General features: G+C 37.1%; 1 protein-coding gene across 5 annotated transcripts in view; it reads right to left on the bottom strand.

The window, feature by feature from the left end:
• NRG1 (neuregulin 1) overlaps window positions 1-16,091 on the bottom strand; it is a 1,020,295-nt gene that overhangs the window by 123,971 nt on the left and 880,233 nt on the right. The gene's annotated exons all lie outside the window — the stretch shown is intronic.

A 16,091-nucleotide genomic window follows, 5' to 3' on the forward strand; every position in this document is an offset into this window, starting at 1 on the left:
GAAGCACAAAGACATAATAAATTGATGTGTCATTGAGAGTTTCAATTCAAAAGAAGTTTTATGAGAAAATGAGGCAGACTTATAACTCCAGCTCATTTTATGTACTCAAAATATTATTTCTCATTGCTCCACACCATTCCATTCCCGTATCCAGAATATACCAGAAATATAAGCAAAAAGTGGCGAGAGAGTGGCAGTTATCTAACTATCTGTATTTTCAACACAGTGTGCTTTGTTTTGAGATGTGTGATAAACTCATCACCGGAAGGTAAATTCCATAAGGGCAAGCACTTGTGTCTGTTTGCATCACTCTATCCCTACTACCTAGAACACGCCTGGCGCACAGAAGGCACTCAGTTAAGTATTATTGAGTTAACGCATCAAAATGGAAACTCTGCTAAAGAGGGATGTATAAACTATGGAAAAAATATCTTAAAGACATGGATATGCCATACAGAGTTCTATTCGGGTGAATAAATGCAAATCCTATTAAATTATGCTGTGTATGATGGAAAGAAGGAAAATCATCTTTATAGTGACTACTCTGAGGTTATATGGATGGATGGTCATTCATAATGTTTAATAGAGCAATATATGTGGAATCAGTTGACTTGAACTTTGCTCTGTTTCATGAATATTCGCTACTATAGGTTCACAGCACAGAGCAGCACAGCTAAGAGATAATTTCTGTTTGTTTTATTCTTAAATACTGTGGCAAATGTCACAAAAAATACAAGGGGTCATCTGTGTTTTTAAGTGCATGGACATGTATGATCTTATGTAAAGAAAATCATAAAGGCCGTACTTTGATGCAGTAAGAGAAATTAAACATAAGGAAGAAATACCTCTGATAATCAATGCTAATTTAATACAAATTCAGTAAAGTTTCAAAACATGGAAGTTTTTGAACTTGATTTATACTTAGGCACTAGCTATTTGTTTATAGCTCAGTTGCTGGTCAGCTGACTCTATAAACTGGTCCCCAGATGAATCAAAAAATGTAGTGTAGAGCATCTCACTCTTAACAAATGCCCTAGAAATTTGTTTTTTAAATCTTCTGTTTCAGGTAGAAACTGTTGAGCATGAGATGGTCCACATGTGAAGGCAGTTATGAATTACTCATAAGAGAGTACCATCTACTCAAGAGATTCTGAAACGTCACATAAAGCCACGTATAAAATAAGCCTTCACAATTTACCTGAAACAAAGGAAGCTTGCGGAAAGGAATGATCTGAATCGTTCTACTTTTAAATACAATCCAAATTTGTAAATCTGAAAAGACTTCAGCCAGAGGAAACGTGTTAACAATACACATTTTCCTTAGAGTCTACACAGTTCTCTCCTTGTTGCTGATCAAAAGAAAAATGTAAAGCTCCACCAAAGGGAAAAAAAGGGAGTGATAAAAATATATGCAGTTTCTAGAACTGATTTGGCATTCCAGAGAGCCGTCTAACCCGTGCTTCTGTTGTAAGGTCATAAGCCTTACGATACTGATACAAGCGGAAGCATCCCGTTTAAAATCGAACGCCAGCTCTATATTTTTCTGCTATTTCTCAGTCCAAGGGGTGGGAACTCTTTCTGCATTGCTGCAAATTTTTATTACTTTAAAACTATGAATTTGAAAGTCATAAGACAAAAATATCTTATGATTTGACCTCCCATTCAGAACTTCCTGTCATAAATCGTACCATGTATTGCTAGAGGCAGATTTGTTTAAGAATGACTTCTTTTCTCTCTATCTCTGAAATTATGTGGAGTGAAAGGATGTAGCCTTAATGCAAAGATGAACTGTAATCTCAAGAACAGTTAGATTTCAATTTTTCATTGACTATTGGAGCTGGAACAGCCCTCACCCAGGAATTTTATCTTATACAAGAAGGAAAAAAACAACAACAAAAACCAGTCTCCGAAGATAAAAATAATCTGCCTGGAGCACCAAAATTAATTTCAAAGTCAAGACTGGAATTCAGGGCTATTGCTTCTCCTCTTTCAACTCATTTCTACAAAGGGAAGCTCTTTATAGTTATGTACTAACCATGTAGATATCCTTGAGTTACTGCCAGACAGTGGATGGTTTAGATTTTCTATCATTACCGCCACGGGTTATCTCTATAGAAACATCTCACTTTGACCTTTTACTGCAACTGTTTCTACTTGGAACTTTAATCTATATAATGCTCCCATGACCACTTTTGGTCACAACTCTAACTGAATATTCAGACCCTTTTTCTGGAGGTTATTAAGAAACGAATATTCATATTTAGACTCATTCAACAGCATTTCATCATTAAGGGGACACACAGAATGTGGGCTCTAATTGCTTACATGAGAAGGTCCAGAATAAAGAACCTAGAGATTATCATACTAAGTGAAGTAAGTCAGACAGAGAAAGACAAACATACGACATCACTTATACGTGGAATCTAAAAAGATGATACAAATGAACTTATTTACAAAACAGAGACAGACTTACAGACGTGGAAAACAAACTTATGATTACCAAAGGGGAAAGTGGGGGAGGGATAAATCAGGAGTTTGGGATTAACATACACACACTACTATATATAAAACGGATAATCAACAAGGACCTACTGTATAGCACAGGGAACTCTACTCAATATTCTGTAATAACCTACAGGGGAAAAGAATCTGAAAAAGAATGGATATATGTATATGTATAACTGAACCACTTTGCTGTACACCTGAAACTAACACAGCATTGTAAATCAACTATACTCCAACATAAAGGAAAAATTAAATTAAGAAAAAGAAGGTATAGAATAAAAAAACTTTAGTGAATGGAAGGGAGCTTATCCTCAGGAAAGAAGACTGTCACTGCAAAATAGGGATCAGCCCAGTATTACTGCGATGAATGATTCAAACACATACAATATCGAATGTTGTCAATATCTGAGAATTGGTGAGCCAGGCTCACATCCTCTTTTAATCTGGAGAATTAGAAGTCTGGGACACAGGAAGGAGTGACTGTCAGGAAAAGGAAAAGGAAGGCTTCTGATGACTGAGTCATACTCTGAAATATGATGACTAGAAAATCCCAGGTCCAAATATGAAGACTTATTCCAGAGAAACCTATATTCTATTTGTTGACATAATCCATCACCTATGTATTATTTTAAATAATGTAATAAGACATATACCTCATGCATGCTGGAATATTTGGAGGCAAGATGCATTCACATATGCAACTTACCTGAAATTGCATCAAAAATAAAAAGCTGATTGATAGATAAATGGATACATATTTGATAAAGCAAATATGGCGACTGTTCACACTGTAAAATCTAGAGACTGGGCATACATCGTTTACAAGTCATTCAACTTTTCTGTGTGTTTCAAAATTTCATAATGAAATGCTAGAAAAAGTTTAAAAAGACTTTTTCATGGCCGTTTCTGACTACCATATATGTAGTATGTTTTTTTATAAAAACTCCTAAGCCGATGCCATACCAAACCAAATAATCTACCAATTCCACGTTTCGGTAACCTGCACTCAATTATTCTCCCTCCTCCACTGCACGACGCCTCCCCACCCACCTTCCCCCACCACACTTACTTTAAGATGAATTCCAAAATTATATCAAGACTATAAGATTCACCATAATTTGAATCACTGTCTAATGACAATGGAGTATCTTTATAGGACAAACCATTAGCTGCTGCAGAAAATCTAAGAGCTTTTCCTGACCCCACCTCCCAGACCATTCATTTATTGAGAAGGGATTTTTTTTTTTAATGTGATACTTCGCTCACTAGGGATTGGAACATCTATGAATAACATGAATAGGGAAACTGTACAGTTTATTCTACTGACAAAATCAGAAAGGTTGGACAGTAAGCTTCAGTTGGTTGAGAAAAAAAAAAAAAAAGAATCCTTTTATTGTTAATGACACTCCCATCCTGAACACATCTTTTTCAAAGATCAACTGGTCAGTGGACACTATAAGGCCAAAGGCTCTGATGTGGAAGTTGGGTTTCTCCACTGTTGTATTTCCCACCCAGTTATGCATACACATATTTTATAAAACTATTAAATATTTATGACACAGTACAAAGCCCCTCTAAAAGCATCTGTATTTAACTAAATCATGTCACTGACAGCAAGAGGCATGCACAGCACTTTAACCTAGCAGGAAAAGTACTTCTTTCACATCTCACTGCAATGCAGAGAGTTTCAACCATACGCTTATTTCTGTCCCCACATACCGTCCGTAAGAAGGGAAAGCTTAACTTAAGTGGTTCAAAGGGCTTTTAGACAGGCTTCTCAAATGAAACATAAATCTTTTGAAGTGTTTCTCAAAAATTCTTTCCTGAGGCTTTGCCAGGACTCTGTCACTAGAGGTCAGACAAATAACCCATCCTCAGGTTGTCTCCTTAACCCCAGGTTAAATACCTGGATTTAGCCCCATCTTTTCTTATATCACCACGTCCTTCCAAATGTTTGCCGTAGTCTATTACTGACTGATGTCAAAGGCATCCAAAGAGTACCCATGTCCAAGTGCATCCCTCTCAGTCTTCCCTTTACCCACAGAAAGACTCCAAGTTTCAAATGAGCATATCAAAAGTTAAATTGTTAACCACTCATATACCTTAATATCAAAGAATCTGTTGAGACAAGTACTAATACTTAAGCGTTTTTTAAGGTACCTAAGCATTTGGTGATGCAAAAGAACAGCAGAGAGAGCTCTGACATGAAAAAAAAAAAAAGTGCAAGAGAAGGCAAAACATCTTTGGCATCTTAGGCTGAGCTAACTGTACTCGTGGAGACAGAAGGGTTCAAAATATCCTCTGGCTGGTAAAAAAAAATGTGTTGAATGGGTACAAAAATAATTATTTTAGAGATATGTATGCTGTCAAAAAATCAGGGCTAAATGCTTGAGTTGTCCAACTCAAAATGAAATATTACTGTTATTCAGCCAACATACAGCAAGTGATTAGGAAATTTGCTGCTCAGCATTTAAACTAACTTCTTTTCACACTCTGGCAGGTAAAAAATGGAAAACCTCAGGGTGACCTGCTTCTCAAAAGCAGATTGCAGATTTTAAAGTCGTGGTATTTTATGTAACGAAAGTAACTTACATTTCTAAAGCCCCACAATATATGTTAATTTATCTACATATCCATCCACCCATCCATCCAAAATAATGTTTACTAAGTGGCCGCTTATGTCCCTGGCGTCGTGCTGAGGCTTATAGATTTGGTAGCAAGAAGGTAAAAGAAGTTCCACCCCATAATCTCTCTTTTCTCTGAAGTAGCAAGTGAGGTTATCTGCATGATTCAAATTTTGAGCGCGGTAAGGTCTTAGTCACCTTGGAAAACAGATGAGAAGGTTGACTGTAAAAAACAGAAGCAGGTCAGACATCACGGCAGGTATTAGATACACATCAGTCCTTCTTTATAATTCTCACTATCAGGATCCTTACTTCTCCTCTTGAGAATTATATTTTGAAAGTGCAACCCATGGAAGAAGACTTTAAAAAAGTCATTGGAGGGCATTATGCTAAGTGAAATAAGTCAGACAAAGACAGATACTGTATGATATGACTTATACGTGGAATCTAAAAAATACAACAAACTAGTGACTATAACAAAAAAGAAGCAGATTCACAGATACAGAGAACAAACTAGTGGTTACCAGTGGGGAGAGGGAAGTGGGGAGGGGCAGTATAGGGGTAGGGGAGTAAGAGGTACAAACTATTAGATATAAAATAAGCTACAAGGGGAATTCCCTGGTGGTCCAGTGGTTAAGATGCCACACTTTTACTGCCGGGGCTTCAATCCCTGGTCAGGGAACTAAGAGCCCACAAGCCTCGTGGTACAGCCAAAAAAAAACAAAACAAAAAGCTACAAGGATATATTGTACAGCACGGGGGATATAGCCAATATTTTATAATAACGACAAATGGAGTATAACCTTTAAAAATTGTGAATCACTATAGTGTACACCTATAACATAATATTATACTTCAACTATACTTCAATAAAAAATGAATTTTAAAAAGTGTCACAGATGGGCTTCCCTGGTGGCGCAGTGGTTGGGGGTCTGCCTGCCGATGCGGGGGGCGCGGGTTCGTGCCCCGGTGTGGGGGGGGTCCCGCGTGCCGTGGCCGCTGGGCCTGTGCGTCCGGAGTCTGTGCTCCGCGACGTTAGAGGCCACGGCGGTGGGAGGCCTGCGTACCGGAGGGGGGAAAAAAAAAAGTGTCACTGATAACATAAGAAATGATTTTTCTGTTGAGCTCTACAGGACCTGGACCCAAACAAGACTGAAGTGGGGCGAGAGAAGGAAGAGAAAAGAACACGAATAAATACGATAATGAGAAGGTTAAGTGCACACACATATCACAATCTCCACTTTGGACATATTTACTTCTCAAATCAGTGTACCTTTTTCTTTTTTTTTTTTAATTTATTTATTTACTTTTTCATCTTTATTGGAGTATAATTGCTTTACAATGGTGTGTTAGTTTCTGCTTTATAACAAAGTGAATCAGTTATACATATACATATGTTCCCATATCTCTTCCCTCTTGCGTCTCCCTCCCTCCCACCCTCCCTATCCCACCCCTCTAGGTGGTCACAAAGCACTGAGCTGATCTCCCCGTGCTATGAGGCTGCTTCCCACTAGCTATCTACCTTACATTTGAGTGTACCTTTTCCTGATGCCAGAATTTAATTTGCAACATCAGGCGATCCACTTATTTATGCTGTGTGGCTTAACTCTGGCCACGATGAAACCAACCTATTCAAATGATGTTGCCGGTAAGTCCATGAATCAAAGAACTCTAACCTACTACACACCGTAATGCCCCTCTATTGTATACTGCTTCTAATATGAACAAGATGAGGGAAGAAGACATGCCATAAACCTAGAGATCAGCAGGAAAGTTTACTTTCTCTCTTTCAAGTATTACTTGGAAGAAATTAAATCAGTATTGGGAAACATTGTGTGTTTACAGCAAGTTCAAAATTATCCATATTAAAATGAAAAGGGAAAGTTTGGTCTTTAATGACTCTTCTGCCACAGATTTCCCACATATTTTTTAAAATGTGCCTTTTCTCAGTTTTTCCAGATCCGTGCTAGGTCGATCTTATCCCTGCTGGCTTTGAGAACTTCATTCTTTCATTCACTAATTGTTTCCTAAGTGCCTAATATGCGCCAGGCCCTGCACAAGACTCAGAAAGAAAGAGGGAAGGAGGCTGCAGTGGTTCCTGCTTCCAAGGTGTTACATAAAGGACTTCATTTTCCTAATCCCACTCTGGCACGAATGCAAATACTGCAGAAGTGAGAGTCCATTGTCTTAGAATAGATTCTATTTGTGTGGTAGACAGACTGTGGAGTGATTAAAAAAAAAAAAAGAGACAGAGCCCAGCAAGAAATGCTGTTTGTTGTATATGCATGTCTAGGTTTCTCAGATTTTCCTTCACTTAGGATCCAGTTACGAAAACATTTACTTCTGAGAGCATTCTGTTTTGACGAGTGATGGAAGAAGAATGCAGAAATTCATTTCCAGAAGGGACCATGTCCTGGCAAGAGGCCTTTAGAAGTACCGGACAATAGGAGGCAGAAAAACCTAATCCATCTATTTCCATTCCCAGAAACTATCAAAACAAAACACCCATCAAAACAGACTGGGCTATAGTAGAAATCTGATGGTGGGTTGATTTTTTTTTACAGTTCTTTAAAAAGTTTTTTCCTTGACTGTTTTTGGCGGGTGGACTAAAATAAAAATATATATATATTAATACATTTTATTATCTTTTTGATGAAGACTTCTTATTTACTGGTGACGCCAATGCACAGTTTTAAATTTAGTTACCCAAATTTCCTGAATTATTAAGGAAACATTTTAAATGCACAGAAATTCTGACATTTCAAAATATAAACATCAAAAAGAAAAAAGTATATTACACATATACAGATTCAGATCTGAAGATTTGATTCAATAATTGGTTGCTTGTAGAGGCTAGTTTAATCAATAAAGAAGGTCAACGTGATTGAAAGAAAGAAGTATTAAACATTTTGACTAACATTAGTTCTGGTAACTACCTAGGCTCTGCAAAATCACTGACGTGGCAACACTAAAGATGACCAAATAAGCTTTACTAGTAAAGTTATAAGTTATCATCCTCATAAATATATGAGCTGTTCAAATATGAATTGATGGTAATTAAAGAAACCAACAATAAAATGATCAGAATTAATATCTTTTATCAAATTAGAAACATTTTTCCTTTTTTCAATTAATTCTGATGAAAATTTACAGAGCAATCCACTTATTCAACATCTAAATCAATTTGAATTTTTTTATCCTTACAACATAATTTTAATGCTAAACACTGTCATTCTGTGAATTTCCAATAATGGTATTGCATATCCAATGAAGAAAAGGATATATATTGGGGTGGAACTTTCTTATTTTATATTAACGCTGAAGGTGCATTTGAAAGAACATTGCTGAAACAGTTTTTACTTTTTAAAAATGGTGTCCCTTGTTTAAGTGCTAATATCCCTTATGCTCAAAAATAAAACATTAATTTTTAATTCTATAAGTAACACGTGAAAGTTAAAAGTATGATGTATATTTCTTACTTTGCTCTTAACATATTAACATAGCATTTCCCCTTCTTCATTTCCAATCCAACAAAGTGTTATACCGTCAAGATACCTAGAGCATCAGGTATTATCTTTAACCAACATCTCGTCTCCTTATTGCTCTTAAGGACAAGTGTACACACACCCAAAAAGTCAGTGAATTCTGTGCAAACTAAAAGAGGTTCTTAAAATGAGGAGCAAATTAGATCTAATTACGGGTGATGGGAGTTTCGAAAGGTCCTAGATTAACACTACAAGCACTTTCCGTGGTAAATTAAGCATGCAGTTTAGTCAGCAAAGATATTTTTATATATCTTGTTTATGTCTACTATAAACATCATAAGCATTCCTTTAGCATTTAACCCAGTGATTAATGCATCTATGATGGAGTCAGGTTCTAATTAGTGAGTAACTGCCTGCAAATATTTCCACAACTGTTCATCTCCCAACTCTTTTACCTGACTAACAGAGACATGCTTACCAAAGTCTAAGGGTTCATGTAGTTACAGGAAACCAAATGCATTATTTATAAGGATGCACAGCCTAGAAAGTTCGGCTATGCCGCTTACCCTAGCAGTAGTAGGCTCTAAGCTATTGGCAACAGGAAGCTTGCCAATGCATTAGAAAATGGGATTGAAGGGATCCCTGCCAAATAAAATAGCTAAGTAATAACAAACGTTAAAGAAGAGCCTTGGGGGTTGGTGGGAGTCCTGAGCTCACCGCTGAAGCACAGTTCAGATCACCAAGCTTTTGCAGTCAATGCAGAAAGAATAATACTAATTAATTCTTTGTGTCTTATCTTTCTTGAGTGCTTGCTTTTTAATTAGTTATACATTGTTTTTTATGAATGTTACTATAGCATCTGTATACAAATGAGAAAATTACAATGGCTATAAAACAGGTATGGCGCACAGTATCAGATTTCAAGTGCAGGTAGAATTAATTCTGTATTTGTACTGTCCACCCTGTTTATCAATCCATAATCACTGTTTCAGTGATTCTGGACAAATCAGTATTTTTTTCCCCTTTGATTTCAAAGAAAAAGAAACCTGCCACAAAAAAAGCCATAATTTCTTATTCTTCCTGTGTTCAAAACTGATATATTGCTTCAGAGATACCGGTCATGACTTTAAGTAGATTTTGAGATAGTGCCACTCAAGTTTCATTTTCTGTTTAATCGTGGTCAGCAACTTGGAATTTACACCACAGTGCAACAAAAGGCTGCCTGCTTCAAATGTTAACAGCAGCAGGGGATGAGAATGCCATTTGCCTGGGGGGGAAAACTCTAAAAACGGACAAAATAAGTCAATCTAAACACACACACACACACACACACACACACACACACAACTTACTGTAGGAACTGTTAAAAGCAAATAACCTTCCATATCAATCTGACATTGAAACAAAAAGCTACGGTTTTTATTCTGCATCTCAAAATTGATCTGAAAATTACCATCAAAATCAAGGATGAAGTAGTGGAGGCTACGTATCACATATTAACGATTATTCTTTTCTCTCTTGAATTTAATATTTAATGCATATACCTGTTTATGTGGAGGAGGGGAGGCTTATGGTCTTCCTTCTAAATGATCCAAGTACCTAACAAATATAATTTGTTACCAAAAACTCTAGTTTTAACGCCTTTTATCATGGTAAATGGGCATACATACTTCTGTACCTTGCTCAGGAACCTTGATTCATAAAACTGATTTGGTCCAAGTGATAAAAGTAGCCAAGTGGTAAAAGTAGTTGCAATGATCACATGGCCTTAGAGATGTATGATAGAGGTCACAAGGGGAACTCTCTGAAGGTTTTTCTTTCACCCTCTCCCTCTACTATCAGTGCGTATAAAGAACACAGGACATGGGGTCAGAGAAGCTGGCATGGAACTTGTTATATAGCCTTGACAAATACTGAATTGTCTGAGCCTCTCAGTTACCTCATCTATCTAATGGGACAAATAACATCTATTCTCAGATGAAAGTACCTGACACATGGTAGGTGCCCAGTAAAAGACATTGTTACACTTCATTATTACTTTTTTAATGATAATAAAAGAAAAATCAACCTTATTAGTGCCACGGCATTCCCTTACTCCCAAACAGGTGACTCTTCAGCACCACAGGGAGGACAGCGACCAACCAGTTAATATGTAGATTTTCATATAATTTGCAATAATCCCATCTAAGGTGAAACACAGTCTTATACATCACCATGTAAACAAGTATTTATCAGAAAATGAAGAAACCTTCAAGATATAAAATCCAGAAATAAATTTAAAGTAGAGGTGTATGGAGTGTGAAATGCTCCTCAAAATGTTAAAAGCTCTAATAAATATGATTTAAGCCAATGTGAATTTTTTCAACTTTGATTTTTAAATATTTAAATACATTTTTCATGATTGAAGGTTTAGGTAGTTTTCCTATAATTACACATATGTACAACTTTTAGAAATCACGATAATCTAACTAAAAAAATCATCTCACTATTAATGTTCATATCCGTTTAATAAATACTTCCTGGGAACCAGCATATTGGTGTGTTATGGGAATGGAAACACAAACCAAAATTCCTTCCTTCAAGACCGTATATTCTGGTTTGGGAAGTGATGTACATACCTGTGACAATTGTTAAGTGGCAAGTTTGTTACCTGAAGAGCTAGGAAATCACCAAGAGAGTACGGCTGGGCCTTGGAAGATAATCTAACATCTGGGTATAACAAATCATAAAGTTTGCTTTTATTCTTTGATTAGACAAAGACTTTTTTTTTTTTTACAATTTCAGAGCAACATTTTACTAGAATATACCCAAGTCTTCACTTCTTCTAAAAAGGTGGGAGAGTATGACATTCTTAAAATTATTGAGACTATAGCTGACCCTATTCTTTGTGAAGACTCTCTCCACCAGAAGCCTCTATTAGACTTACTTCTGAATGCACTTTTTACCCAAAAGGTCACAGCCAACATTCTAGAAACTTGAAGAAAAAAAAAAAAAAAAAAAGCAGAAAATTTTACCATAATACTAGTTTCTGTGTGTATATATGTAGTGGATGTGATGTTTCATTTCTATTTTTGCACTAAGCTTAACAGTTTTAAATCTCAGTTCCCTTTACCTGCAATGTAAAAACATTTTGAAAGGTTCGAATAAACCGCCTATGTGTGCTTGAGTCACCTATTTGCTTCCTAAAGCTTATCTTGCTTTCACACAGCTTCATTTGCACATACAAGGTAATTCTCCTGCCCCCGTGATCTGTTCATTCTAAAACACACCCAGAACTCTTTGTATGGTTTATTTTTTCACAGATAACTTGAGGAAAGTCTAAACAAAGATGTATTTCTGCTCTGGAGCATTAGAGACATGAAATTAAGAAGCTTCTACAAGGAAGGAAGAGGAAAAAATCCATCTGGGTCAACTAAAGGGAAATATACAAACTTTGTAAAACATCTGTTATGGCCACTTAATTTTTTCTCAGACATATTCCCTTCATATCACATTTTATCATAAAGATACCCTGGTCTGGGGCCTCCCTGGTGGCGCAGTGGTTGAGAGTCCGCCTGCCGATGCTGGGGACACGGGTTCGTGCCCCGGTACGGAAAGATCCCACATGCCGCGGAGCGGCTGGGCCCGTGAGCCATGGCCGCTGAGCCTGCGCGTCCAGAACCTGTGCTCCGCAACGGGAGAGGCCACAACACTGAGAGGCCCGCGTACCGCAAAAAAAAAAAAAAAAAAAAAAAAAGATACCCTGTCTGACAAGGTGGGCTGCTCCTAGCACATTTTATTACAGGGGGGACATGTTAGATATTACAGCATTTAAAAAAAAATTTGCAGCAGCTTCCTTCTTATAGTTCTGTAGACTGAGAATTATAAATAATCATGATCTGTTCTCATAGTTATCTTATTATGAATGGCATGTATTTCTATAGGTTGATGAAACAGATCTCTGAGTTAAAATGCAGGATAACAATTGTATAGAACATTATAAAATAACATTTAATATCTTATCTCCTGCAGATTTTTCTCTTAACATATCTTCATTCCTATATGGGGAATTTGTAGTTAAAAACTTGATCAAATGACGCAGAAGCTTCTTGTCAATTAGTCACTGTTCTCAAGCAATGAATTTTAAGAAAATTGAGAGAGGAATCATTTTAAAGGATAATTTTGCTTTCCAAAATTTCATAATTTTAATTGATTAATTTACTTTACTATTTTAATTTACTGTATTTATCACTCAATTATAATATAACTAGACATACATTTTCAAGTTTACCACTTCCCCCACCTTTGGGCCAATTAAATGGCCTTTAGAAAATAAAAATTAAAAAACAGATTTTACCTAACAAAAATAAAATTCTTCAAGAAGTTGCAACTTTTCCATATAAATTTCCAGGTCACCTAATAAAAAATATCTCCTCGGATATATAAACATATCTTGTAAGTCCATCTATGTATCATGGAAAAGTTTCTGATAATCAACAGTAATTCAATTTATCACATTGTGGTAACACGCCTCTAAAATATCCAGTTAAGTTTCTAAATTCTTTAAAAATTCCCCAAACTACTTTCAAAACCCTACATAGTATCATCTAATTTCTGATGTCTCTTAATCTTAGTCTTCTACTTTTAATGGTAAATTATAGATTCTCATCATTTTTTAAAATGGGATAAATGTCACGATTCTGATTTCTTGGTAAAACGACCAAGCTTTAACTATAAGGCAGAAACAACAATTGGCTACTTTAAAGAAAAGACAACAGTAAAACCAATCATTACCCAAATAATGTTTTATTTTAAATCACATACCACAGAATGGATAAACATACTCTACCTTAAGCAATATTATTTTAAAAATAACTTGATTTAAAAGTCTGACCCCCAAATTCTACTTTATGTTATGATTATGTGTCGTCACACACAAAGAGCATAATGAACCACAATTAACCTTTTCAACTTTACTGCAAACTCCTTCAGCCCAAGGACTATCCTCTTTTCACCTCCTCCAACCATCTCCCCCTCCAAGAAATACACATCACAATTCCTAGCATTATGCTGGAACACAGTAGGACCTGGGTTATTAACTATTTGTTTGTTTTAATTAAAGAGAGGTAAGTCCTCAATGATCTAAGAATCAAATAGCAGAAACAGGGCCACCAAATTTTCATCCTAAATTTACCACTCAGTTGCTGTTTGACGTTAGTTGACACTTGGCCTATCCCTATGTGTATTTGACTATTCTTACAATTGAAGTGGAGAGATTAATAGCCCAAAATTCCACTTAAAAATTAAAAGACTGATAAAATATTCTATCGTTGCACATAAAAGTTCCTGCAAAAAAAAAAAAAAAAAGTTCCTGCAATAACAAAGCCAGTCTGTCTCTCCCTCTTTCTTTCTTTCTTTCTCTCTCTTTCTCCCTCTTTTCTTGCTTGATATTCACTGAAGAAGAGGCTCTGGAATACCTGAGCAAAAAACACCATGATAGCTCATACGTGATGAACTAACCCAACGTAAACACCCAGTCTCCTAAATAAGAGATAGTCAGGACCTTGAATGAAGATGAGCACAGCTTTAGGCTACAAAATCATTGGTTTTTAAGATTTTGTTGACCTCTGATAGATGGAGAGATAAAATGGAAAGTGCCATTCCAGCATTTCTTTGATGATTAGTTGACCTATGTCTAGAGGAGTTAATAATAAGAACAGGACAGAGAATAGTGAGAGATGCTCACAGATGAACTATTGGAGACATTATTTCCTCTAGGTTTTAGTGGTGACATCTATGAGGTTGATACAGCCTCAATCAGTGTAAGTTCGCACTTTTCACAAGACCTGCTGAGTTTTCTATGCAATATTAAATGGAATGGACTAAGCATGCTTCTTTCCCTTTTCTTACTGGAAAAAAAAAAAAACACCAAAAACCCTAATCAACATTCAACTGCTTTGGTGAAAGAAACTAGTAATTTTTCAAAATCTACTTAATCATGGATTAAAAAAAAAAGTCTGGATCAAGTACTTTTTAAAAAAATTGATTTACTTTATTTATTTATTTTTGGCTGCATTAGGTCTTTGTTGCTGTGCACGGGCTTTCTCTAGTTGCGGTGAGCGGGGGCTAGTCTTCATTGCAGTGCACGGGGTTCTCACTGTGGTGGCTTCTCTTGTTGCGGAGCACAGGCTCTAGGCACGCGGGCTTCAGTAGTTGTGGCACACGGGCTCAGTAGTTGTGTCTCACGGGCTCTAGAGCACAGGCTCAGTAGTTGTGGTGCATGGGCTTAGTTGCTCCAAGGCATGTGGGATCTTCCCAGACCGGGGCTCGAACCCGTGTCCCGTGCATTGGCAGCCGGATTCTTAACCACTGTGCCACCAGGGAAGCCCTGAATCAAGTACTTTTTGACTTTTAACTCCAAAGTCAGAACATTTTACCAATTTGAAAATGCTTCCCATGCATTCTAATTGGAAAACTGTAACCCATTTTTCTACTCTTTTCTACTTTCTTCAGAAGAGCCTAAAAAGTTCCTGGATTAAAAGAGGGCATTCCTAAGAATGACGATAGTGAGCTCAGGTACTAACAAAGAGTCTTTTAAAAATGATATTTTGATTGTCTTCAGTTTTCTAACTCATTATTTTCTTTACAATGGTAAATTTGCTTGAATTTTGTCTGCCCAGTTAAATACTTTTCAATAACATCTATTTTTAACTTTCCTTTAAAATTCTCTGTGAGCCCTGTTTCCTGATTCTTTTTTTTTTTTTTTTTTTTTGCGGTACGCGGGCCTCTCACTGTAGTGGCCTCTCCCGCTGCGGGGCACAGGTTCCGGATGCGCAGGCTCAGCAGCCATGGTTCACGGGCGCAGCTGCTCCGCGGCAGGTGGGATCCTCCCATACCGGGGCACGAACCCGTGTCCCCTGCATCGGCAGGCGGACTCTCAACCACTGCGCCACCAGGGAAGCCTTGTTTCCTGATTCTTTTAAAGCTGTCTGCGCATCAGCTCTAGAGGGCTGTGTTGGTTTTGCCTGTCTGGCCCTTTCCCCGTTTAGGTGCAGAACCTTCCTCTCTGTAATGAACCCACACCATGCAGTTCCCATGGGGCTGAGCTAGCTGCCTCACTGACCCAAACACACATAGCGGTGGAGATCTGTCCCAGTCCCTGCCCAGCTGGAGTCATTACTCTCCCTGGATACAAAATTATTTTAGGGGTAAGCATATGATGCAAGCAGAGCCAATCAGATTGTTTCTAAAAATTTGCTGTTTGGATAAGAAGTGGACTTTCTCTTCTTTTTAGATTATGAGCCCCAAGGGGATAGAGGCTAAGATACCAGCAGCTATCCCCCTATCAGACAGAGGGAACCCACTAAGAACAAAGCTAGCATTTGTAGAGAAGCAAAGCATACAGACTAAGAAATCATCGTATTATATCATGTGAGCTTCTGGATCAAACTGGGCCAGTTTTATAAGCCTATATACTCCCTTTATATTTAATCTCTTT

This window comes from Phocoena phocoena, chromosome 21 (assembly GCF_963924675.1).
Source record: "Phocoena phocoena chromosome 21, mPhoPho1.1, whole genome shotgun sequence".
NCBI classification, from domain to species: domain Eukaryota; kingdom Metazoa; phylum Chordata; class Mammalia; order Artiodactyla; family Phocoenidae; genus Phocoena; species Phocoena phocoena.